This window comes from Anas acuta, chromosome 2, assembly GCF_963932015.1.
Source record: "Anas acuta chromosome 2, bAnaAcu1.1, whole genome shotgun sequence".
In the NCBI taxonomy this organism is placed as follows: domain Eukaryota; kingdom Metazoa; phylum Chordata; class Aves; order Anseriformes; family Anatidae; genus Anas; species Anas acuta.
Window position 1 is genome coordinate 56,033,437 of NC_088980.1, and position 27,694 is coordinate 56,061,130.

Consider the following 27,694-nt stretch of genomic DNA (forward strand, 5'->3'; position numbering starts at 1 on the left):
ATCTTTTTATTGTCATTGTACATATGCTTCACAGAACAGTAGAAAAACTCAACTTTCTTCTAAACTGTAACACCTTCATAGAAGTACAAACTGTAGAAAAACCAAACCATTGCTCCCCATCAGAAACAAACAAACAAACAGATGCCCTAAATGGGAACATACTACCTAGGAAATACCAATGACCAATCAATTGGTCTTTCTTCATGATCTGTATTTTATTAAACTCTAACTATATTAATCCATTTATTCTTTACTTTGAATACTCCAAATATAATTATTTGGCCAAAACCAGTTAACGCTACATCTGAAGAACAATTTTTTGTTCTTTATCTATTTTTAGACCCTATTAATGACAGCTTGAGGCTGGACTTCGCTTTGCTTTAGACTAGTTTTGCAACCAAAAGGAAAAGAAGTGAGCTCCACACAGCAGAACTGCATAAAGGCATTTCCGTACATAAACCATGAACCTGTAGAGGTGTTGGTGGAGGTTTACCTGCAGTGGTAAAATATGTTTAGTTTTTAGTTTGTCGCTACAGTATGCATGTGAAGCATATCCAGCTGTTCTGCTTAGTGGACGCTGTTTTGTATTAGTATCAGTTTCAAAGCCCAAGAAATGTATTTTGTTCATATGAAACTAAGTTCAAACTAACAAGCTCCAATCTCTAGTGTGTAAATGACATTGCACAGACATTCAGGTCTCCACACAAACTATTCTGCATTGCAGATCCACTTTTGTCATGCTTGCCTACTGCAAACATAGCCAGGGTCTGAAACAGAGAAAGCATTTGCTGAGTATATCAGAATCTTGATTTGAAAAGAAATCAATCTGTTTTCTTCTATCAAAAATCTTAAGAAAAAAAGTGATAGAAACACTGCCCCACCATATCAGTCTCCAAGTTACTACAACTACTGCAAGAAAAAAGTCAGAGTTGCATTTCCCTGCCCCAAGAAGAATATATTTGCCCCAGCATTATCATGTATTTGCTGTGACAGATTAGTGTTCTATTTATGTTAAAGCCTTCAAAACCAGTGTCCTTGTTTTGGCTGGGATAGAGTTAATTTCCTTCCCAGTAGCTGTTGTGGTGCTGTGTTTTGAATTTGATATGAGAATAATGACTGATAATGAGTGATAACACACTGATGTTTTAGTTGTTGCAGAGCACTGCTTACATTTAGTCAAGGACTTTTCAACTTCTCATGTTGCCATCAGTGAGCAGGTCAGGGGGTGCATGAGAAGCTGGGAGGGGACAGAACCAGGACAACTGATGTGGACTGGCCAAAGGGATATTTCATATCATATAACGTCATGCTGAACAGTAAAACTTGGAGGTTGGCCAATGAGGAGGGGGAGGGTGGGAGGCAAAGGGGCAGCGGCTTGGAGTCTGGCAATGGGGTGAAAAATTGCATTGTGCATCACTTACTTTGGATTCTTCTTTTCCCTTCCTTCTCTTTTCTATTAAACCATATTTATCTCAACCCAGGTTTTACCTTGTTGTTGTTGTTTGTTTTGTTTTGTTTTGATTTGATTTGATTCTCTCCCCAGTTCCACTGCAGGGGGGGAGAATGTGAACAGATGTGTGCTTAGATGTCTGCAGGATTAAACCACAACAATTAGAAAAACAGTAGAAAAACAAACAAACAAAACCCAGAGAATAAAGTTCTTAGTGAAACAGAGTAAAGTATTAATATAACGATTGCTTCAGTTGATCCACTTTACTAACTAAAAATATTTTTTTTATATATTATATTTTCTTTGTTAAGGAAAACTGGCACAGTAACAGATATGCTTAAAATAAAATATACTCCTTTTCAAAGAGAGTCCCAATAAAGGTCAGACCTTAGGCAGTTGTTTTTTAAGGAAACCGCAAAACAAACAAACAAAAAAATAATGCAGGTATTGTAGGACTGCTTTGCATTTTATTTAATATTGCCTTCTTCAGACTACTTTCGGACAACACAAGTTATATATCAAAGGAAGAAGAAATGCTGCAGGAAGCATGTACTCTGACTCCATCAATGAGATGTGTCCTAGAGTATTTCATGTGTTCATTTAGGAGGAAGTACCTAATGAAAGCAACCTTTCAGCATAAAGGAAGTTTTAAGGAGCAAAGAAACTTAGAAATGTGTCCAGCTCCTTTGTTTCCCTGACAGTTCAATATGGCAGCATTTCCTCTCATTAGCACCTTTCACCAAAGAGATATGTGTGGTTTAAAATGACTAGACCTTATGCCTTTAAAAAGGAGTCACACAATCTATTCTTCAAATAGACACTGACTTGTTTTGCTGCTCCTTACAGCAGCATTATATGAACCCTGAATTTCAGTAGTTTCACTAGACTCCTAGAATATGACTCAAGCACAAACATGATTAAAGAGGAAAGGAAGCTATGTCAAATACAACCTAACAGCAGTAAGATCAGAGCTGAGCATTGCTACAGTACTGGGTGCTAGAAATGCTACCTTTGAAATCCAGACAGAATATACCTACTGGAACAGAGGAGAGCCAGGAAGAGGATGGCCCTGTCAATATGATTAGTAAGACACTGGGAAAGCTGGCAGGGGAGGAACAAAGTACTATGTAACACACAAACACACACTAGTCATACCTGTATCACAAGCTAATGATGGAGGGGCTACAGGATATGGAATTGCGATATTATCAATACAACCTTTAAATTATCTTTCTCAAATATCAGAAACATTTATGAAAGATTCACACAATTATGTCTTAAGCTACAAGGAGTTCAGCTGGGTTTAATCCCACCAGAGAGGTACTTGCAACAACTTAAGTAGAACACCTCTGCTGAAGTCCTGAACCTCTGGGCATCTGTACTAGCTGAGCTTTTAGGCTAGCATATGAAAAACACAACATTTTTAGAAAGCTGAATTAGATGAACTGCAGTATCTTTCACACCTACCAATCTGTGATAATCAAAAGCAATGTAATGGAGAGGCAGTAGCTCTTCCTAGTTACAAATGCTACCATATTCCATTACAAAGCAATTCACTCCCAACTGAATTCTTATATGCCGTACTGTACTTACAATTACTGAATCTGTTCTGTGAGTGAGGGAGTCAACCTTTATTGAATTAATACCCCTGAGCTTAAAGTAAATTTAACTGTCATTTTTTTGTTTTGTTTTGTAAATTTGACCCTTGTTCAGTATTTTTCTCCCCCATGTATGAGTATCTGTAAAAACTGTATTTTTATAGCCACTTTAAAGGTTTATTCACAGTATGATCTCCTTAAAACCTTGCTTAATGGAAAAAAAATGCATAATTCGTAGGCATAGGTAAGAATATTATAAGCATTTCATTCTCTATCTTGTATATAAAATTGCCTTGTTCTTTATTAAGTGTGTATTTTATCCCTTATGGTCATCACAACTCTGATTTAAATTATTATCCTTTAATTACTAATTTATGATGCTCACCTCAACATAATGGATGACAAAAAAAAGCAAAGCAACATACTAACATCAATTCTATGCTGCAAAAAGATATACAGACCTATACAGACCACTACTTTCTATTTGTAGCCAAATTAAACAAGGGATTTTCATAAAACAGAGATGCAGATTTGCTAGTGAGACAGAAAGGTAGCACTTGATTACAAATTCCTGCCCAGTCTCCTTGTGAAATGGGCTTATTTCCATTTCTATTCACCAGCCTGCCTCCCACAGCCTTGCTTGCCCACATGCAAAAGCAGATCTACATGACCATGCTCACTTGTTGGGCACCTGCAGGCATATTTTCTTGGCCAGATGTGTGCTGGTCCCCTTATGAGGCCGTTTGTCCTCCACCAGCCAACCCAACATACTGTGCTGTGAGTCAAGGAGGCTGAGTCTTCCCCACCACCAGGCACTCTCAGGGAATGGGAAATGCTAACATAAAAAAGGACAAGGAGCCCAGTAGAGGAGCAAAAGGAGTGAATAGGCTAGGTGCATGCAAACTGTATGATAAAATAAATTTATTCTTTTGAGGAAGAAAACGTTTTGGAAAATCAAAAACTGAGATTCCTATTGTCTAATATAAAAGTATTTATTTTCATATAAAGAATAATATTCCAAATCATCATTACTCTGCCTGACCAGACATTTAGATCAATTAATTCATTCTTAATATCTAGCATGAAAGGGAAAGGGAAAAAATGCATTTTTAGTTTCACTAACTTTCTTGATATTTTGGAAAAAAAATCTTTTTTTTTTTTTACTTTAAAGAAAAATAATATTTCATTTAATCCTAAACCTTCTTTGTTTTTTACATTTTGAAAACAAACAAAAAAGTAGTGAAATATGTTGAAAATTATTGGGTTTGTTTTCTTCTTTTTTTTCCCAACTTTTCCACAGTTCTATTTCACTAGATAGACTTAAATATCTAGTGATTTGTAGTGTATACAATTAAATATATCCAGATTCAGAAAATTCTTACTTTCTTAAGCTAAAGTGGATTTTGAAAAATTACAAGAACAAAAACTGATGGACCTTACTTGGACAAATTCTTATTTCTTAACGTCCTCCTCCTCTTCCCCCCTCCTCCCTTCCCCCCCTCTTTTTTTGAAGTCAGCAATACAGCATAAAAAATATTAAAAATATGCAGATATCAGATATACAACGCCTCTATAAAGACTTCTAAGTGCTCAGTGCATATACATGTATTTCAACCCTTTAGTTACTAAATAAACTATATTTCAATGATCAGAAAAATCCCAACAAAGGATTGTGGAATGAAAATGCAGATAAATTAAGCTTAAATCTAAGCTGTTACAAGTATAGCAGGGCTATGTCCTAGGAACAGTCGCCAACATAGCAAAAGATAACACTGTTTATTCATACATTTGGTTAGTAGGTTCCTGGCCTGCATGTATGCATAATAGTCCATGCATTGTGAAAGCTTTGAGAAAGAAATTACCAAATCTATTCATTCACTACCTTATAAGCAAAATGGTCTCTGACACAAGGTAACACCTTTGCCATAAATTAAACTGAAAAGAATTGACATTAAAATGAAACTGTAATAATTCTGGAAGATAAAAGCTTTCTGCTGCATTACTTCACAGAAACAAAATACAAATATATGCACTTCCCTTTTCATTGTGCATCTAAGATAGTATAACCAACAAACAGGAAAGATGACTCAGAAAGTAGTGCTGCTTAACATTAAATGTAAGAATAACTGAATCAAGCCTTACTACTTTAAAAATGAAATCCAAGCTGTCCCTCCTACCTTACCTATAATACCCAAAAGAACCTAACTAATATGTATTATACATATTATTATAATATTTATTTGTCAAATCATGCAAAGACAGTTGTATCAGACTAATGTTTTAGGTATGCAGTTGACATTCAGAACTGAAAGAAGACAATTTGCTGCCAGAAAATCTGCATTCCAAAACAACAAAAACAAATGAAACAAAAAAAGTTATTCTATGTTATTTCTTAAGACACTAAGACATCTACTTCTATTATCATATAAAATCAAATCTTACTGGTTTGCAGTTTGTTCATGGAATGTAATTAAAAATATTTTTTTTTAAATATTTGTCCTTAAGTAAAAAAATATAGTACCAGTAAATGGTATCTAATAAAAAATATTGCTAAATTGTTATATCTATTAAGGCTGGGTGTGATCAGTAATCAAAGCTCCATTGAAAAACATGTATACTTGAAAGAGACATTCAATAGCTTTATATATGCAACTACTTCTACAGTGACTGGAAGTTGCACGTATATATATAAAGGAAGAATGTGATTCAAGTTTGAAAGGTCTCCAGAGGTACCTTGGTGTCAGAAGTAATAACTAAACCTTGACTTTATGAGAAACTGGAAGGCAATAATTATGCCACGGCCACCATTGGAACAAATTTCTGCTTTGCAACACAGCTCCAAAAACATCAGTAGATCTTTGTGTGAGTGGAAGGATCAGCAGTTGTTAGATGAGGTACTGTACTGTCATCCTTCCCATTGTTTCTCAGAGAAGAGGGAGCTAGTACAAATCAGCTTTTCCTCCATGAATTTGAAATACTGTTAAGTGGTACATATCTAGGTATTTAATATTTTTACAAATGACACTGAAGCTGAGATTGAAAGTTGTTCATAGATAGTCTTTTCTTTTGTATTTACTTCTAATATTTTGTTAGGGAGAATAATGAGATAATCTAACAATTCAACAGTTTACAGTCAAATGGAGTAATATTACACACTTCAAAACTTTATAGGCTTTTTACTTTTTAGGCTTCTTTACACAGTACTAAGAGCTACATGATTACCATGTTTTACTTTGCAAATATCTTTATATTTTAAGGAATTTATTCTTTTTCTAGTAGACCATCCTATTGGGGGGAAGAGGGAGGTAGGAGAGGAAGATGATGAACATTTCATTAAATATTCCCAAGATCATCCAATACTTAGGAAAAAATTACTGCTGAATACAATCAGGAATTATCAGTAGCTGAGACATCTCTCTTTGTTTTTTTTCTTTTTTTTTTCTTTTTTTATATATATATATATACGTGTGTGTGTCCAGTCGCATTTTAATTTTTGTTGTTATTGTTTTATACAGTTAGTATAGCATATTATTATAGTATATTAGTATTGTATAGTAGTATACATAGTATAGTTAGACCACAACTGAAAACAGAGAGGTTAATATCTGGTAGATATTTATCATTTTTCCCCTTTCTGCAGCTTTTATTAAAAATTATTAATCCAAAAATAGATTTCTTAGGGTCAGAAAATTTCATCTCACTCCTCACAAAAATTTCTTTTTGATAGGAATTTTGAACTGTACTGCTATAATCATTCTTCATTGCAGTTTTTCTGTTGCATTTTATGCATCAGGTGGTCTGTCATATGCATGATTAGTAATTTTAAGACCTACAGTCAATAAATCATGAGAACATATTATCTTTGCATCATACTTTACTGGGGTTAACAACATTCTGATGCGTAGTATAGGCTGTCACTAGCATTTTATGAAGATAAATCATTGACCTACGCAGCTCATAAGCAGAATTGTAATAAATCATTCTGTTCTCTGTTGCTAAAGGCCTTGTGACACTGTCAGTTAAACATGGCTGAGCAGAACTTTTTCATTGTAACAGGAATACATGGCTGCTACTGACAAGTATACCCATACTAGTTGCCTAGAGATCTGTGAGGAATTGTTGTGACCAAGTCATATCAGAGTGTGCATTCTCATTCAGAGCCTCAGTAAGTTCTTTTAGCCCTTGGGAATCTGCTGACAAGCAACTCCTTTCCCCAGGGAAAACAAAACAATAAATAAACAAAAGAAAAAAAAAAAAAGCAAACAAACAAAACCAGCAAAAAGAACAAAACCTATTTATTTTCAATTCTCAGTCCTTATACAGAACATATACACCTTACAGAAAAAAATATTACAGCTATTGGCTTTGCTGTCATTCTTGAAATGCCAGCATAGCAAGAAATGCCTGTCTTTTTGAAATGATGTAACTTCTGAAGTTTTAGAATTGTCATTTATTGCTGTAGTGACAAATTAGGAAAAAAAAATGCAAAAATGTAAGATACGATCTTGAATGAGCTTACTCTTTAACATAACAACCATATAAAAGTTGCTACAAAAATTTAGGAAAAAAAATAAAGGAATCTAAATATGAAATTAATCCTGTTTTTAAAAATTCTCTAAAACGTTCTTTTAAAATAGGCAATGATAGCATTGATATTGATAAAATAGGCAATTATATGCATTTTAAACACTTTTTGAGCTGTTGAAAACTGGAACATGATTTTCTTGCTTAAACTGATTTTTATAGAAGGTATGTTACATACTTACAAATATACCTGTTTATCTTTACGCAAATGTATCTGCCTTTTCCACTTTATCACTGACAGTAAGCAACTGCTGCAATGAAAGATGTTGTAAGACAACAACAGCTTTGCAATTGTCCTATAAAATTCACAGTAAAAAAAATAAATAAATCCTAAGTAAATAAACATATTTACCAAAGTAAATTTGTTGTTTCATGCATGACTTGCCCTCACATTACAGAGACCATCTGGAAACCGATTTTTAAGCAAAACTTTGCTGAAAAGTTGGTGGTTTAACTAATGCCATCTTACTTGTAGTGTTATTAAAATATAATCAAGCCACACCTGAGATTCCAAAGCATGTTGAGTGGAAATCAGATTTCATTATAGGTTGTTCCTTATCCCTTGCTGGCAGGAATACTGCTTGAAGTCAAAAACTTCTAGTGACTCTTTTACTAAAATGATTTATTTATCCATTAAGTTATTCAGTGTAGAATAATTTAGTTGTTTATAAAACAACTTTCCCTGACACTTTGCTTAGAAGTGGGTTAAACAACACAGAAAATAGGGCTTGATAAACCTTCTTTTTCTATATTTGCCAACTTCTTTTAAACTTCTATGGCCTATCAAACCAGTAATTAAATTTGGTTTACTACAGAAGGCTGGTAATTATTATTAATTGGTAATTCTGACAATTCACAAAGGACTAATGATTTTCTTAGTAGTATGGAAGCACACGAAGTCCTTAGTGTTTACTTGTTTACTTTTTTTTTTTTTTTATTCATGGCAGTAAGAAAACCATTTCAACTTCATATACTAAAGTTAAACTTACAGTTTAGAGCAAGCTCAATCACTGAGTCACATGTATTTTTGTAACATTTGTAATATTACATGTCTTCTTACTGTTACTTTGCCATAGGAATCTCCACAGTTCTTTCAAATAAACAGCACTTCTAGGAAAAATGATGAACTTTCTTTGGGTTTCCATAGAAATGGCATGCTTTGGGGGAAATTATTCCTATTGAATTAATGATGTTTCTTCAGATATAACACTGAGAAAGCACAACGAGACTCATTTTGAAGGAAAAACTGGAAGTTGACTCAGAAGAGTTATAAAGTAAAAAGAATTTAGTCTGGCTAACAGTTTGAATTCTGTTTAGTTTGTGTTGTTTTGTTTTGTTTGTTTGTTTTTGTTTGTTTGGTCGGTTGGTTGGTTTGGGTTGGTTTGGTTTGCTGTTGATTTTTTGTTTTCATCTGCAGACATATAGAATTAACACATTCACCATTAGCCTCACTGACTGCAAATTAAACATCCTGAGCCATTGAACTTCTAAGTTAAACTTTCTAAAGAAATCTGTAGTTCCTTAATGTGAATATGGGAGATGAAAGTTGAGAAGGAGATTTACTCATCTTGTAAGTGACAGCCTGTTTCAACGTTAAATGCCATCAGAAACATCTTGATAGTCTGGGCTTTACTGTAGACAAAGCAAAATCTCCAATGAGGTATGTCCTTACTTGTAAGTGTATGATACACACTTACAGTGGCATTTCTTAAGTAATTCCCAGCTGTCTTCTGCCCATGTGCTAGCTTTCAGGCTGCTGCTACTTGTTTTTTATAATGGCTCTTCCTATCATGAATCCAGAGGAATTATGCAAGAGGAATTGCAGACATTATAGAAAATTTCATCACAATGTTTTAGGCTGAAGTGTGAGGATATTCAAAGGGTGCTGTTATGTGAGACTAAACATAAAGCATATTAAAATGAGTAATTACAGTTAACATATACATATTATGCTCTGTAGGCGTAGCTCGTATAGTAACTTGTTTAAATATGAACATTTACATTTTAAGTGGGAGGAAAAAATAGCAAGTCCTTATGAGAGACCATCATAAAATGAGAATTTGCTCCTTGTTTGAGGAAACAGAATTTAAACCAGGACCTAAAGACAGAAGCAGTAATTTGTTTATGATAAATGTTTTAATAAACAAGCACCGATTACAACTACAGCTCCCTCTGTCAATTTGCTACAAAATAATGATTACACTTAGCAATTGTAACAATAGAAAGGAATCAACTCTGTTTCTTTTTGCTCATACAGTAAGGTTTAAAAATTGTCTTAATTAAAGCAGAATTTAAAAAATAATAAATTATTATTAGGAACTGTACTGTAGAACGCATGGATGCACAGATGCACGTCTATTTACAGAATTATCTTGCTTATTGCTCAAGGTGCAATAATATTCTATTTCATACCAAGTACCTTAAGTAGAATACAGAGAATCCTCAATTTAGCAAGTTTAGTGTTTAAATCGGCCACAGTATCTTTTTTTTTTTTTTTTTTTTTTTTTTTTGATATGATTGTTCCTCCTTCTCACTAAGTTGTTTGTGTGGTGAGTGTTTGTAGAAAACTGTTTATCTACTTTAAGGAAGAACTGAATAAATGATCTTGCTATGTGGAAGAAAATACCTTCCTTGATCCTCTGTTCTTTCGAGAATCAAGTCAAAGAGAATTCTGCCTGCCAAATTAAATAAATATAAATAAATCTCTTTTACTGTTATTTAGCTGCAGAGCATTTATAGAAACTAAGCAAGGTCACGCTGCTTCAACAAACATTGTCAAGCTCTGCATACACCAGCTCTCAAATCTGTGTTCTCAATTTTATTCTCTCCATCTATTTAATTTCTCTTTTGTTCAAATCTGCTGTCAAGTTATGACAGAAAGTATCATCTTGAAATTACTGTCAGTTTGCTTCTTCTCTTCTGTGATCAAGGAAAGAGGATTCCTGAAGAAGTTCTATTGCTGCGTTCTTTACATTTTTTAAGTCTCTTCCTTCTTTTATCAAAAATTGGTTCACAGCACAAAGATGCATAAAGACAAATTACCTTCAGGGAGAATTACAGTGTTTTAATCTGATTAGGATCATTTAGGATTTTTTAAATGCAGAACATAATTAGTATTCTTTATTCAAAGTAATTAACAATTGACAAATATGACCTGGCTGCTGGAGAAACTTATCTCCTAACATCAGCAGACTGTTGCTCTGGTCAGTGAATGAAATTCCTTATATTTAAGTTGTGGAAGAGCCACAATTATGATGAAGTTTCTTTTTCTCACTTGGCTAGACCTGGATGTATTAGCCTCACAGCATGTTAAAAAAAACATCTAATCTGCCATTTCAGTAACAACTCTTGGTAAATTCTAAATAATTATTTAAATGAAACAGACAGCATACATAAAAGAGAATGCAGAGATGGAGCATATGGGTGTACAAGAGCTATTACTAGACTAAATCGAATGGAACAGCAAAGCTCTCATGCCAAATCATTACCATATATTTCTTCCTTTACCTCCAATTCATCCCACTCACAATTCTATCTAGGTTATTCTATCTAAATGGTTAAGACCATTTTTATTCTACTACAACATTTGCCTAATTTGAAAAATTCCTACACATTCCTATATATATATATATATAAATCAAATTCCAAACTCTCCTCCAGTGAGATCAGAATGAAATAAAACAATTTCCAGCACTGTCACTGAGATATAAATAAAAAAGGACAGATGCAACTGTCTTATTACACCCTTTAAAACACCACCACTATGTATCACATAATGACTTGGCCACTCTCACCAACTCTTAAGCTTAATTCCAAAACTAAGGCAATATTTTTGAGAGCTCTGGTGCACAAACACAGATGTTTGAACATCAGGTGTTACATAAATGAAATTGTTTTTAACAAAACAAAAGCTGTTTATTTCAACTGCATTAAAAAAAAAAAAAAAAAGTGAAATAAAGTGAAAATTATGAAAAATACTGTTAAATTTCATAGACACCATTTCAAACTGAAATCAAAGAAACAAGTTGAATGAGAGCTGCTTCTTTAAAATTCCTGTCTGAGAGTTGCCTGAGAGTTTTTGTTTGTTTGTTTGTTTTTCTTGAAAACCTGAAATACAAAGGCAAATTACTGTTCTTCACAGTAATGAATTTACTTTGCTTTTCAATATTAATATAGGACCCACATACTGCTAAAAAAAGTATTTTTCTTTTTTTCCCCACCTCTTGTTGCACCTATATATAACAAATGATAAAATGTGTCTCAAATGTTTTCTAAAACAAATACATAAGACACATGAGTAAGAATTGATTTGTTATCCCTATCTTATAAATAAGAACTACAGTTCAGGATTAAATGATTTGCTCAGTTACACAAAAGACTAGGAACCAACACAAGGTTAATCTAATGCCTTTATTACAAGAGTATTTAATTTACTAATTCATTATTTTTTTCATTCTTTAATGCTTTTACTGAAGAAATACATTTATTTTAATATTTAAGTTATTATTTGTTAAAGTTTGTTAAACAAATTAATTATTACTAAGTTCCTTTTAGATTTTGATCTGTTCTCCTAACTACAAGGAGTAAAATCTTAGCAACTTAAATGATTCTTCTGTCTTTTTGCAATTAAATGTGTATTTTAAATATATAAGGAACAAAGATTGTTAGCAGGGTGAAGAAAGGTGGGAGCTTTATGTTTATATAAATAAAGGTGAATGAAATGAATTTTTCATGAGCATAAAATATGCATGTGTAACGATCAAAAGGTTATTGATATTTCACAACAATATGAAGTTTAAAATGACCATTTAGATTATTGAATAATCTCTTGGTAGCCCTACTAGAAGGTCAGGCAATTAAAAAATAAAATAAAATAAAACCAAGCAGACACAGCATGGAACAGAGTTAAGAAGTTAAGGTCATCTTGCTTTGACCAGGGTTTCTCTGGTAATATCTGTGATATAAAGAAACTCTACTTTTCCAGTCTCTCAGATATGTGCTACAACACAGCCCACCACTGTTCCTTGCATTTTAAGACTTCATGAATTATTAATAGGCATCAATATAAATGAGTTTCTTTTGCAATTCTATTTCAGGCACTCAGCAATGTGCAGGCTTTTACTGTATCTTTGAAACTCAGGCCCATACTGCCCACAATCTATCAATAGTGATTGTGCTTGCTTCTACATCCTAAATAAGGTTCACTATATTTTTTTTACAACTAGCTACTTCTTTTACAATGCAATATAAAAGTAGCAGGGACTTCAAATTATAAGGGCTTTGTAGCTGATGATATACATGGATTTTTGCAAGACTTGCAACCAGGAATTGAAATAAAAGAACTATTTCTTTTCCTGCTTTCTTCAAGCAATTGCCTTGCAAAAGGCCTGGTATGGTTACACATTGGTGTGGTCTTAGTGAATATCCAGAAAGTATAATGAGAAAAGTCACCACATCAGCAAAAAAGCAAAAGATAGATTAAATCCGAAATGTGGAAATAGAGCAAGTCCTTTCTTTTCTTCTTTTTAGCTCTCTTACTGAGCTGTGTATGTTTCAGTTCTGGCATTAGGTTTTGAATAAGAGAATATTCTGTATTGCTGTCAGCAGTTCTAATTGTAGGCACTTGTAGGCACTTTTTTTTTTTTTTTCCCCCACATCTTATACTCCTTGATGAAATGTTTTCGAAAGTTATACGTTTCCATTTATCACAGAATCACAGAATGATTGAGGTTGAAAGGCACCTCTGGAGGTCATCTAGTCCAGCTTCCCTGCTCAGGCAGAACCACCTACAGCAGGTCGACCAAGACTGTGTCCAGGTGCCTTTTGAATATCTCCAAAAAGGGAGACTCCACAACTTGTCAGGGCAACACATGCCAGTGTTCAGTCACCCTCACAGTAAAAGACTGTTTCCTGATATTCAGAAGGAAATTCCTGCTTTCCATTTTGTGCCCATTGCCTCACTGGAAGGAGCCTGGCTCCATCTTCTTTGCATCCTCCTTTTTATACACATTGACAGATTGTCTCTGAGCTTTCTCTTCTCCAGGCTGAGCAGTCTCTCTCAGCCTTTCCTCATAGGAAAGATGCCATCATCTTTGTGGCCTTTCCTTGGACTCTCTCCAGTATGTGTCTCTTTCTTTTACTGGGGTGCCCAGAATTGGTAACAGCACTGCAGGTGTGTTCTCATCAGTGCCGAGCAGAGGGAAATATCAATAGCACAAAACAATTTAAAAGAAAAAGAAATCAAGTAGTAGCCAAACTGGTGGTGATGGTGTGGTTGATGCTGGGACAAAGGCCTTCATATTTTCAACTGGTTTCAATATCCCATTAGCTGATGATCACATTAGGATTGAGAATATGACTGCTAGAATTAGATAAAAGGCAAAAAATCACAACAAATGATTTTATGCTGCAATGTCACTACCCCTTCCAGACTATTATTTAACTCTTGAGCAATGTGTTAGAGTGAAAGTATTAAAACAACAACTTTTTAATAACATGAAAATCTTATATACCTTTAAAACACTTAATAATGTTAAAAATAGTGTTAAGACTTTGTAACATAAAAAATAAATAGTGTTTTCAATACAGCAAAGGTGAAAAAACAACAAAACACTGAAAAAGAAAAGACGTCTTTTTGCCAGTAAGACAATGTTTTGCAAATTATATCAACGATATTGAAGTAATAATATATTCCTACACAGAATTTGAAACATTCAAAACTGGTATTACCTGTGGACTTTGAAAAGCAGATAAATGAATAGATACTAATTCTACACACTGCCAAAGCTTTGGTATTTACTAGCATAATGACAACTAGAAGCAGTATTAAATGGAAGGCTGAAATATTTAACTAGAGAAGAAAAAAGGAACATAATTGAAATCATAAAGGATCCCAGCCATAGATCAAGCGTCTTTGAAAGGAATCACAATTTGTATATATGTATATATACATGTTTTTTGAGTTATCAAGTATATATAAAAGTGCCATTAGGAAAACAAATAGTAGGCTGTAGATAGGTAAAATCCAGCCTGCAGGTCACGTATTGGAAACCCAATGTTAAGGCACTTAACAGACGGAAAAAAAAATAAAAAAATAAATATATAAATATATATATACACACATATAAATATATATATATATATATATTCTTTTTTGCCTAAATCCAAGCAAGAAATGAAGCACTTCCCTCTCATGGCTGAGAAGAGTTCCATAATTTCCAGATTAAAGGGAGCAATGTCATGTAATTAAAATATCATCCTTTTTTTACAAGATTGTATAGCACATAAGTTATTTATTTTACTTAATAATAGAGAATATGAAAAAAATAATTCTCTCTTGGATATTTCAAACCTTGACCTGACATTGAGTCTACTGCATGCTGATTAAGCACATTTTCACAGAATTTCACAGATTTTAACTGAATTATAGATTAGGCCTTTGGCTATATTGTGTGAACTGGAGGCACCTCATTCTCATATTTTTACTCTAGATTACCCAGGAAGCTATAAATCACAGAATCATAAGAATCATAGAATGGTTTGGTTTGGAAGGGACATTAAAGGTCATCTAATTCACCCCTCTCCTCCACGGGCAGGGATACCTTCCACTAGAGCAGGTTGCTCAAAGCCCTATCTAACCTGGTCTAAAACACCTTCAGGGATGGGGTATCCACAGCTTCTCTGGGCAACCTGTTCCAGTACCTACCACTCTCATACTAAATAACTTCTCCCTGATGTCTTACCTAAATGGACCCTTTTTTAATTTAAAGCCATTATTCCTTGTCCTATCCCTACACTTCCTGACAAAGTGTCCCTCTCCAGCCTTCCTGTAGGCCCTCTTTAGGTACTGGAAGGCTGCTATAAGGTCTTCCCAGAGCCTTCTCTTCTCCAGACTGAGTAATCCTTCAGCTTGAAAAAGTACAGTATCTGAAGAGCATTTTTTCTCCTCTATGTGTTAAAGTACTATATTTCATATATACTCTCTTCAAAACCTTTGAAATCTGAGGTTTTCAAATACTTTACAAACATAAAGGTATTTATTCTTATACCAGTTTAGTGACAGACTTATTTTACCCTTTCTTAAACTGTGTATTTATATACAACTGAGCTTGCAGTTGGAGGTCAAGCATTCTATCTGAAGAGCTTCTTGGTTGTCCAGCTGAGGATCTGTTTATGTACTGTTAGATGAATGAGAATAGCTTAGCAGGAATCTTCCAGACAAGATATTTATCTATCTTTGTCATCAGGTTAGAACACAGCTGGGAAACTGATGAACAGGGGAGAAAAGTAGGTTTCCAAAATAATACCATAAATCTGAGAGAATGAAATGTATTATTCTCAGTTACTGATGGCTATCCTGACTATTAATATAAACCATTTCTACTTCTGTATTCAGCAGGCAGCATCATAGCTTTTCCTGTGCAAAAACATATTATGTTAATATTATTGATCTAGTGGTTATATGACAATGACCATATTTAAGAAAGATAAGGGGATAAAAAAAAGAGCATTATGAAAAATTTAAAAGAATACAATGCCCATGAATCTTTTGATCTTTTGCCCTTCTCTTGTAACAATCTCAAGTGAATCCAGAATAACTGCCTACTTCAGTTCTTAAGTGTACATCAACTACCAAGTAATTAACCTTAAAGAATGTGCTGAATACATTATTAGTTCCATTAACATTGTTATAGATAAATACAATGCTCTGAAATTTCCCATCTTATGACCTTGGAAATCTCCCTGGGGAAGCTGTAAAAGACCAGTTGCTGAGGTCATTTAAAATGGAGTATAACAAAACTCAGAAAAATACACTAAAGGGAACAATGCTGCCATAAATAGGGAATTCAGCTAACTGCAAAATGATAGAGCTTTTGCATCTCTAATGTTTATGGGTTTATAAAAATACAATTTAATAACTTTGTAAATCTGCCATCCTGTATATTAATGTCTTGTTTGCATAACAATTTTCTTCCTTTCAAAAAACTCAAACCCACAAGCTTTTGTCTCAAAATAACCACATTAAAAAAACCTTTTGCAATAACAGATTTTTTATTTATTTATTTTTATTATTTTTATTTTTTTAAGGAGGAATCATAGAATCTCTCAGCCAGTTTGAACATGAGAGTAGCCAGGAAACAGGCCAATGCCTATCAGCCATAGAGTGATCTACCCTCTAAAATTTTCCAGGGAAGTTAGGGAATGAGAAGCAACTCCCCCTTTTTTTTTTTTTTGTGGAGTACCTTTCTTTACAATTACCTCATTTTGCTGAGGCTTCATAACTAACATTTGCCCTTCCTTACATAACTTTCTGGTTAATGCCATAAACTGGAAGTCTGAATTTCTGGGAACTCTAAACTAGTTATTTTACTAACTGCAGGTTATCCAGGTTATCCATGATGCAGGTTAGGTTTATCCTTATTTATTTATTTAGAAATTATTTTTTTAGACTTCACTGGAGCTTGCCTTTGGACAAAGTCAAGCTTTTCTGACTTCTCAGTGTCCCTTGCATTGATTGATGCAATGTGACCACAAACAGAAGTCCAAAGTCTGAAATTTGCAGCCAATCCAACGCTGCTTTGTAGTAATATGTGTTAATGCTAGTATCAAACTAATGTGGGCAAAAGAGAGCTCAGCACATACTCACTCTCCGCACATTTACCCAATATTCTGATTCTATTTTCATAATTATGTTGATCTTCGTATTTCTTTCACAGTTCTTAGTACTGAAGATACCTGATTTAAAATTAGTTAATATTGACAAAACCTGTAATTACCCCAGGGCATATTACATGCTTGTACTTAAAAGATAGTACACTAATTGCCATAAACAGTTCCAGTAAACACACAGGGCAGTTTGGTTAAATAAATAGAATATTAACTTGATTTTGGTTGCCTTTTCAGCATTGACAGATACTTCACACTGTAAATTGCAGACAGATCTAATTAAGCTGTAAGTGTTTTGGAATCTAACAAGAAAACTTCTTCAAAACAAGACAAAACCACCAAGTTAAATCTTCTGATCCCTTTTGAATGTATGCTTATAAGTTTGACAACCCACATGTGATGACATGTAAATTTTTCTCTGATTTATGCTTGAGAAAATTTTCATTTGTTCCATTGTCACAAAATTTCAGAGAAGATTGGTTCTACTTTCATGTCATAACAGCTTTTCTGCACCCATTTACAGGCTATCAGCTTTTTAATAGTCACTGTTGCTTGACAATTTTGTTTCAGGCATCTACCCACCAGTAATTGCATCAGTGATGGCTGACATGTACCCTCAGAAGCCAAATTAGATCCTTGATTATTTCCTTCTATATTGTAAGATGTGTTATTGAAAATTTAAATAGTGGGTTTTTGGTTGGTTGATTGTTTTTTGTTTTCATTTATCCCTTTTGATTTGGATGTTTTAGGTGTTAGATTACCTGGTAAAAACATGCTTAATTTTGCAAGACTGAATTTCACAGAATCACAGAATGGTTGAGGTTGGAAGGGACTTCTGGAGATCATCTGGTTGAGGTTGGAAGGGACTTCTGGAGATCATCTGGTCCAAACCCCCCACCAAGCAGGGTCATCTAGCGCATGTTGGATGGCATCCAAGTGGATTTTGAATATCTCCAGAGAAGGAAATTCCACAACCTCTAGGGCAACCTTTCATATTGTCATGTGACTTTCTAGAAAGTACCTGATCAGAAATCCTAGTCTACACGAGGAGGTATTTCATATATGTATTTCTCTTTTGCTGAGGTTATTGCAAGTAATACATAACTCAGAAGGACCCTCAAGTGCAAATCAGCTAGTATTGGAATATTTGCCTTCAAAGACAGAACAGTTATTTCACTTTGCCTGGATTTTATGAACGTGTAATGGCTTTTCAAAATTATGGTATTTTTAATATTTTGAAAGGATACACAAACTATGTTTTCTGTTCATTACAGAGTAGCAGAGGATATTTAAGATTTATCCTATGTGACATATAACAATAATATTGACATATAATAATAATGACATATAAACATAGAAATGTCTATATACACTGCTGATTTATTAAGAGTAAATCGAAGGAGTTCAATCATTGTGAAATAACAGATATGAAATAATAATGTAATGCCCCTTCTGTCTCTAAACATCACAGAACAATTAATATCTTAAATTCTTTTATCAATACATAACTCAAATATTCACAGGTAGTATAAGTTTTTCTTTTTATAAATATATTGTTTGTTCTTTCTGCTTTCACAAAGTGTTTCCTGAAAGTAAGAAAAGGCAATGCATGCTCTGACATTGACAGAATTTTCAGTGTTTGTATGCAAAACTTTAGAATTCTATCTCTGATTTTCTTAGAGCAATAGTGGCGGGGGGGCAGGGGAGAGGGGGGGGAATCTAGGGATCTAGGGCAGTGTGTGTGTTCCTACCACTGACAATAAAATCTGTACTTCTAATATTGTCTTTGATAAACTAACAAAGGTCCTCTGCAAAATAATAGTGTTGTTTGTATATTTAACTGCAAGAGATCAGATACAACTAATGTAATTTTTGTTGAAATGTTTAAAGGACATGAATTTACTAATGAAAAAACAGTAATGGCAAGTAACAAGGAAAGATTCCAACTAAGCAGATATGATAAAGAGACTGGAACAAACAAACAAACAAAAAACACTTTTGACTTAGATATTGAGACGCTTGAGTAAAAAGTTATTAAAATAATTGTGTAACATCATCATGACTATAAAAAAATGTATACTTCCTATCAAAGTAAGAATGCATTTTAGACTCTTTTGATCCAAGAGGCTTTAGATGGTTTAAACAACTATTATCTTAGAAAAAGCTTTTTTCTTTATGTTATACTGCAACAGAATAAATCTAACTGTTAAAGTAGAAAGTCATACCCAGAAATATCAAGGTAGGACGAAAAAAAAAAAGGGGGTGAGGGTAGGAAGAAAAGGAAAAAGAGAGAGAGAGAGAGAGAGAGAGAGATAGACTGTATTTCCAGTATGCTTTCCACCCCAACCCAGCAATATCTGTATATATTGACTGAGCTGACAGCAGCAAGCAAACATATGACAGGTTTTCCTAGACATGTCCTGTTATTTCAAAAGAAATGTTGACTGAACACTATTTGAGGCTTCTGTGTATTTAACAAGGATTTCTAGTTGCTCAGCAGCCCAGTTGAAGCGCGAGTTCTCAAGCTACTTGAATATTTGCAAGTATTTTTATATTATGTGGACAATGATATAAGAAACATCAAATGTGCAGCAGCTGAAATTGTTCATGTAACATTTTAAACATCAGAGGAAGAGTTTTTATCCCATAAAACATTTTGCCTATTTTTTTACTTAAACATACCACTAAAGAACTGGATGGTAAAATACAAGTTTGATGTTGATATACTCTTCCTATGACCCATTTCTATTTCTGACTGCAGTTATCTATATATTACTGAAAGTAAATGTTTTTTAAAAGCATTCACTGAAATTTTGGAAACAAAGAAAAAATACCTTTTAGTAAAAGCAATACATGCAGAATTCACCTCTTCATTACAATAAATCTATGAAGGAGTTTGTTAAAGACAGAAGATTTTTGCTGATATCGCTAAGTTTATCTATTAAATTAAACACAAAGAGATAAATATCAATTTTATTCAAAGGCTATTTTATTCATTTGCTATGTGAACAAGTAAATCAATGAAATCATTTATCCAAAGTTTATCAGTGTTTGAAAATTACTTTCTCCTCCTGTTCAAACCTTTTTTTAGGAGTCATGCATAAACATGAAAGCTCTGTAAATGTGTTGTGGAAGACAGTTATGGATTGCCTTGATCATTTGTGCAAAACTTATGTTTAAGTATTCAGAATAATGTTTTTTAAACTACACTATGAAAAAAAAAACACACAATAACAACAAAAAAAGAGTCAAATACTAGAACGCGCATGAATTTATCTTTTATCTTTTAATAGTTTATATCTTAATCTTTTTTTAAAAATGCATATTCAAATCCAGCCAGATGATACACCTTTAGATGAGACTGTGCATTAATATGGACTTCCTAGGGAATAGAGATCTATAAAAAAAGTAAGGAGGCTGCATAATATAAAAAACTCTGTTACTCACCTTAATGCAAGGAAAAATATCTGAATAGCTGAAAACCAAGTTTCCTAGGCAATTAACCCCAAAGCATTACGTGAAGAAGTCACTACTGAATAATTTACAGATTTTTCAGTCACATACATTCATAGGTCAGTCCTGTGCTTTATTAGTGTGCACAGACATAGGTACACAAAGAGCAGGAGTACGCATTTGGTGTTTATGACATTCCTCAGAATACTGCAACTTCACAGGTTTAATTTAGCCTGATCAGCTTTCACATATAAAAGCAGAGCTACATGCAACTCAGTCCCCTTAAATAACTGAAAATTTTCAGCAGTTATACATAATAATTATACATAATTATACATAAGAAACATAATGTTTCTTATTATGCTGATTGTGTATCCAGTAAAAGTAGAGATGTATACATAGTGCATGTGTCACATTTACAAATTAAATTTTTGGTATAGAGCCAGCCCTTTGTTGTCTTTCCTTAGCCACATATTATATGACATCTTCTTGCCAGCAAGGTCACCTGTCTGATGTGCCTTTTGAGATAGGGAATGGAGAGCCATGTGGCAGCAAAGGAACAAGGAACATTGATGGGTTAGAATCACGAAAGTGCCCAGGAATTAGGGCTTCTTCCCCCCAAAAAAGTAACAGGATCACTAGCCCAGCTGAAGTGCATTACGCCAATGCACGCAATATGGACATTAAACAGGAAGAGATGGAAGCCATTGTGCAGCAGAGAAACTATGACACAGTTACTATCATTGAGACATGGTGGGGTGGCTCTCATGACTAGAGTGCTGTAATGGAGGGCTACAGACTCTTCAGAAGGGATAGGTTAGGAAGGAGAGTTGGAGGCATAGCCTTGTATGTAAGGGAGTGTTTTGACTGTCTAGAGCTGAACAATGGTGATGACACGGTTGAATGTTTATGGGTAAGAATCAAGGGGAAGGCTGATGAGATAGATGTCATGGTGGGAATCTGTTATATTTGTTATTATCTGTTATATCCGTTATATTATTCAGCCCAAGCAGGCTGAAACTGCACATGAAATATTCTATAAGCAGCTGGGAGAAGTTTCACAATTGCTAGCCCTTGTATTCATGGAGGACTTCAACTTACCAGACGTCTGCTGGCAATACAACACAGCAGAGAGGCAGTCTAGGAGGTTTCTAGAATGTGTGGAAGACAACTTCTTGACACAGATGGTGAGTGAGCCAGCTGAGAAACAGCTCCCTGTTGGATCTTTTGTTTGAAAATAGAGAACTTGTGGGTGGTGTTAAGATTGGAGACTGTCTCAGACAAAACAATCATGAATTAATAGAATTTTTAATTCTTGGAAAATTAAGGAGAGGGATTAGCAGAACTGTGACCCTGGACTTCTGGAAGGCAGACTTTGGCCTGTTTAGGAGACTGATTGGCAGAGTCTCTTGGGAGGTAGTTCTAAAGGGCAAAGGAGTCCAGGAAGGCTGGACCCTCTTCAAGAAAGAAATCCTTAAGGTACAGGAGCAGGCAGTCCCTACATGCTGAACGATGAGCTAGTGTTGAAGAAGACCAGCCTGGCTGAACAGAGATCTGTAGCTAGAGTTCAAGAAGAAAAGGTGGGTTTGTGAACTTTGAAAGAAGGGATGGGTCACTCAAAAGTTCTACAAAGATGTCATGAGTCTATGTAGGGACAAAATTAGAAGGGACAAACTGGAGCTCCATCTGGCTACTGCTGTTAAAGACAATAATAAATAAATATATAAATACATAAACAAGAAAAGGAGTACTAAGGAGAATCTCCATTGTTTATTGAATGTGGAGGGAAACGTAACATCAAGAAAAAAGGAAAAGGCTGAGGTACTTAATGCCTTCTTTGCTTTAGTCTTTAGAAGCATGACCAGGTGTTCTCTGGGAACTCAGCCTCCTGAGCTCGAAGGCATGGATGGGGAGCAGAATGAAGCCCTCATGATCCATGATGACATGGTTAGCAACCTGCTAAACCATGTAGATGTACACAGGTCTATGAAGCCAGATGGGATCCACCTGAGGGTACTGAAGGAGCTGGTAAAAATGCTTGCCAAGTTGCTTTTCATCATTTATCAGCAGTCCTGGCTATCGGGGAGGTCCAAGTTGACTGGATGATAGCAAACATGATGCCCATCTACAGGACAGGCTGGAAAGAGGATCTGAGAAACTACAGGCCTGTCAGTCTGACCTCAGTGCTGGGGAGGCTCATGGAGCTTGAGTGTCATCACGCAGCACTTGCAGGGCAAGCAGGTGATCAGGCCAGTCAGCATGGGTTTATCAAAGGCAGGTCCTGCTTGATGAATATGATCTCCTTCTAAAGTGATATGCGCACTGGACAAGGGAAAGTCTATGGATGTGGTCTACTTAGACTTCAGTAAAGCTTTTGACACTGCTTCCACAGCATTCTCCCAAAGAAGCTGGCTGCTCAAGGCTTGGATGGCTATAGGCTTCATTAGAGTAAAAACTGGCAGGGTGGCCAGGCCCAGAGTCCTGGTGAATGGAATTAAATCCATCTAGAGGCTGGTCCATAGTGGTGTCCCTCGGGGATCAATACTGGGGCCAGTTCTCTTCAGTATCTTTATCAATGATATGGATGAGGGGATCGAGTGCACCCTCAGTAAGTTTGCAGACAACACCAAGTCAGGTGTTAGTGTTGATCTACTTGGCCAACTGTGCGACATTCAACAAGGCTAAGTGCCAGATCCTGGACTTGGGCACAACACCCCCATGCAACGCTAAAGCCTGGGGGAAGAGTGGCTGCAAAGCTGCTGGATAAAAGGGACCTGGGGGTATTGGTCCATAGCTGGCTCAATATGAGCCAGCAGTGTGCTCAGGTGGCCAAGAAGACAAACAGCATTCTGGCTAGTCAGCAGGACTAGGGAAGTGATTGTCCCTCTGTACTTGGTGAGGCTGCACCTTGAACACTGTACAGTTTTGACACCTTAGTACAAGAAGAACATTAAGGTGCTGAAGTATGTCCAAAGAAGGGGAATGAAGCTGGTGAAAGGTCTAGAGAACAAGTCTAAGGAGCAGCTGAGGGAGCTGGGAGGTGGGGCTGTTTAGCTTGGAGAAAAGGAGACTCAGGGGAGACATTACTGTACTGAGGTGAATTAGAGAGGTGGGGATTGGTCTATTCTCCCATGCACCAAGTGACATGTTGGGAGAAAATGGCCTTACATTGCACCAGGGGAGGTTTAGGTCAGATATTAGGAAAAAAAGAAATTGCTGAAAGGGTTGTGAAGCATTGGAACAGGCTGCCCAGGCAAGTGCCAGGATGCCAGGAAAGTCACTATCCCTGGAGGTCTTCAAGCAACATATAGATGTAGAATTGAGTAGCATGGTTTAGTGGTGGACTTGTCAGTACTGGGTTAAGGGTTGGACTAGATATCTTAGAGGCCTTTTCCAACCTAAATGATTCTATGATTCTTTATGGATTTTGAGCTGCATTCTTTTTACACAATGGAGAACAGGCACATAATTGTAATTTATCATGCTTGACTCCAGCCCTGCACTCCTAAGAAGTGGATGCCAATGATCGCAACTTCAGCAACTCATGGTTAAAAGCAGCCATAAAACAGCTCTCTTGGAGAGTAACAATTATTTTAAGAACTGGCTTGTGAACACAAAGACATGTATCCCCAAAAGATACAGTTTTTGTTTGTTCGTTTGTTTTTCTATTGGTCATGCTATTACTGTAACAGAAATATTATGACTGATATGCAAATGATAAAATGCACCTTGACACCTCAAAGCTACATTGTAAAATCTGTTAACATTTTGTAAGTGATTGATAATATCACTTTGCAGCTCCTGCTGTAAAAAGTGGTTTCTTCTGGTAGAAACAATTTTGTCTCACATCAATGGGTATGGGAATGTGTAAGCCTTTGGCCACTGCTGTGAAAGAGAATCTTTTCTATAATGGTAAAACTGATGGCAACTGCTAAAAATTCAATAACACAATCAAAAGAAACAATTTATGTCTAGGCAAAAGATAACAGTTAAGATGTTCATCATCCTGAGCACATACCTATTAATAGGAATAACAGTTATATGTGCTTTTTATCGCAACTCTCTCTCTCAGGATAGAAGTATTTAAATCTTCATAGACAGACACAGAATTTTAAAAAGCAAAAAGACACAACAACCTCAACAAGAATGTAGAAACTGTGTGTGCTTTCAACTCTAAGTTGAATCATGCTATAAATAATCCATGAAAACCAATGTTTCTTGAGAAGAGAAGAGAGAAGAGAAGAGAAGAGAAGAGAAGAGAAGAGAAGAGAAGAGAAGAGAAGAGAAGAGAAGAGAAGAGAAGAGAAGAGAAGAGAAGAGAAGAGAAGAGAAGAGAAGAGAAGAGAAGAGAAGAGAAGAGAAGAGAAGAGAAGAGAAGAGAAGAGAAGAAGGAAGCTTTAGAAGACATAGAGAAAAGACATGTCCAGCAGAAGCAGAAGTAAGGTGTGAAAAGGTTATATGAGGCCCTTTGCAACCTGATCTAGTGAGTAGCATCCCTGCCTATGGCAGGAGAGTTGGAACTAGGTGATTTTTAAAGTCCCTTCCAACCCAAGCCATTCTATGATTCTATGATGAAAGCAAAATCTGTATTTAACTTTAAAAAGCTGAGGAAAAGGAAATTTAAAAGAATGAAGAGAAATAGATTTCTGAACCATAGTGAAACTGTTAGGTGATACTTGGACTTTTCAACGGCCATTCCACCTTTTATAATAGGAACTGAAAGCAGAGCACCAGTCAGTTTCAGAAAAAGTCAGTTAGGATAGCTCAAATCATTTTTATTCTTAGATAAAGCTACCACAGTTAATATATGCCCATGGACTTAGTTTAATGGAAATCTATAGAAGCTTCTTATTTAAAAAAAAAATAAAAATGCCTGAGGAAGGATCACAAACCACCTCCAACCATCACTGTTAGCAATGAAGACTGAAGGTGAGAGTTGGGTAATGCTAGAGAGCTCTGTTCAAATTTGAAACCAATTTCCCTTTGCAATACATATAATGATATGATCTTCCTAAGACTTAATAGAAAACATCTCTGAAGAAAAAGAGACAGCTCTAAAATTATTTCATAAGGTTGACAAGCAGCCAATAAGAAGGCTAATTTTGAATTGTCAGTAAAGATTTAATCACACAGTGGATCAAAATCATGACAATATGTCTGTGCAGTGGAGGCATGGGGAAAGGTTTAGGATTAAACAAAGGAAACAAGAAGACTGAATTCATAATAAATACAAAAGAATTCTTGAACTGAAAAATAATCAAAATAAAACTGTAACAATGCAATAGCACATAAGACATCAAATCTTTTGGGCAATCAAATAGAACAAGCTACATAAGAAAATAATTAAGGTTCAGTATAATGCCTTTAAAATTAACTGAATTGTTTTAAATCTGATAATACTAAACTTGAAAATATAGTTATCAATTGAAAAGGAAGAACATTCACAAAATAAGGACAAGAGGGCTGGAAAATGTATGCTGCTTATCAAATAGACTCCTTGCTCCCAGCACTAAGCTGTTATCAAAACCACCTTTAAGATAAAAGAAGCACTGATAAGACATTGTGTGACTTGAAGGATAACCTCTGATTAGGGTACTGTTTTCTAAGGATGTTATAACCTTATTTTTGATTTATTACAAACACTAAGAGATAACTTAGTCTAATATTGTTCTTGGTCAATTACCTACGCATGTACATCATCTTATTTCAGCCTTTCAAGATTTTAAAGCCAGGAAAAAAAAAAATAAAAGTTTATCCTTTCATAGAAAGATTTTACTTATTTTAAGATGTAATTATACTGAATGATATTATCCTCATCTAGTAGTTGGCTTCACTGAATTTGGTACCTGTGTCTTAGGCTAAGACATTCATTAATCAGAGACTTACATGACCTATCTTTCAAATCTGGTATTCACTGTAGTATGTGTGTAAGTCCTTAAAAAGCCCTGCTTATCACCTGTTCCTGTTCCTGATGACCACTTATCGCCATATTTTAATTAATTGTGTAGGAACCATCTTGTATTTCACTGCTGATATGGACACATAGAAAAGGTCAATCCAATTTTTTTAAAGTGTAATTTTATTTACTTTTATTTATTTATTTATTTATTTATTTTAAAACCTGGTATACCAGAGGGCAGGCTTACTCCATCTGAGAGCACATTGAATGCCTCAGTATTGAGCATCAAGGTTTTGGTTATCAGCAGGCAGTATGTATCTGCTGCTCTCTTAAGCAACTTGGGTCTGCTTTGACTTAGAAAAAAATAATCCCTGGAACTTTGAGCAACATGATCTACTAGAAGGTGACCCTAACTATGGCTGGGGGAATGGAACTAGATGATCTTCAAAGGACCCTTTAAACCCAAACCATTCCATTATTCTATAGGCACTGTAAGCACACTAGTCAATAATTAAGATAAAACCAGACACTTAAATAGATGAGCCACAGCATTTTGAAACCTTGGTAGCCAATTAGTGTGTCTAGCTCTGGGCTCCCCAGTACAAGAGGAACATAGAACTACTGGAGCAAGTCCAGAGAAGGGCTATGAAGATGATTAGAATACTGGAACACAGGTTGTACAAGGACAGGCTGAGAGCACTGGGCCTGTTTAGCCTGGAAAAGACTGAGGGGAGAACTCATCAAGTTGTGTCTGAGGGGAGGGTGTCAAGAGAATGGAGCCAGTCTCTCTTTTGAGTTGTGCCGAGCAACAGAACGAGAAGCAGCAGGCTCAAACTGAAGCACAAGAAGTTCTTGTTGAATATGAGAGGGCACTTCTTTACTGTGAGGTTGACAGAGCACTGAACAGGTTGCCAGAGAGGCTGTGGGCAACCTTGTGGAGGAAAGGATATCACCTTTCTTAGAGATATTCAAAACCTGCCTGGATGACATCCTGTGCAACATGCTCCAGGTGATCCTGCTTGGCAGGGGGATTGGACTAGATGA

At 35.3% G+C, this 27,694-nt stretch overlaps 1 protein-coding gene across 1 annotated transcript in view; it reads right to left on the minus strand.

Moving 5' to 3' along the window:
• CNTNAP2 (contactin associated protein 2) overlaps nucleotides 1–27,694 on the minus strand; it is a 1,125,334-nt gene that overhangs the window by 515,718 nt on the left and 581,922 nt on the right. The gene's annotated exons all lie outside the window — the stretch shown is intronic.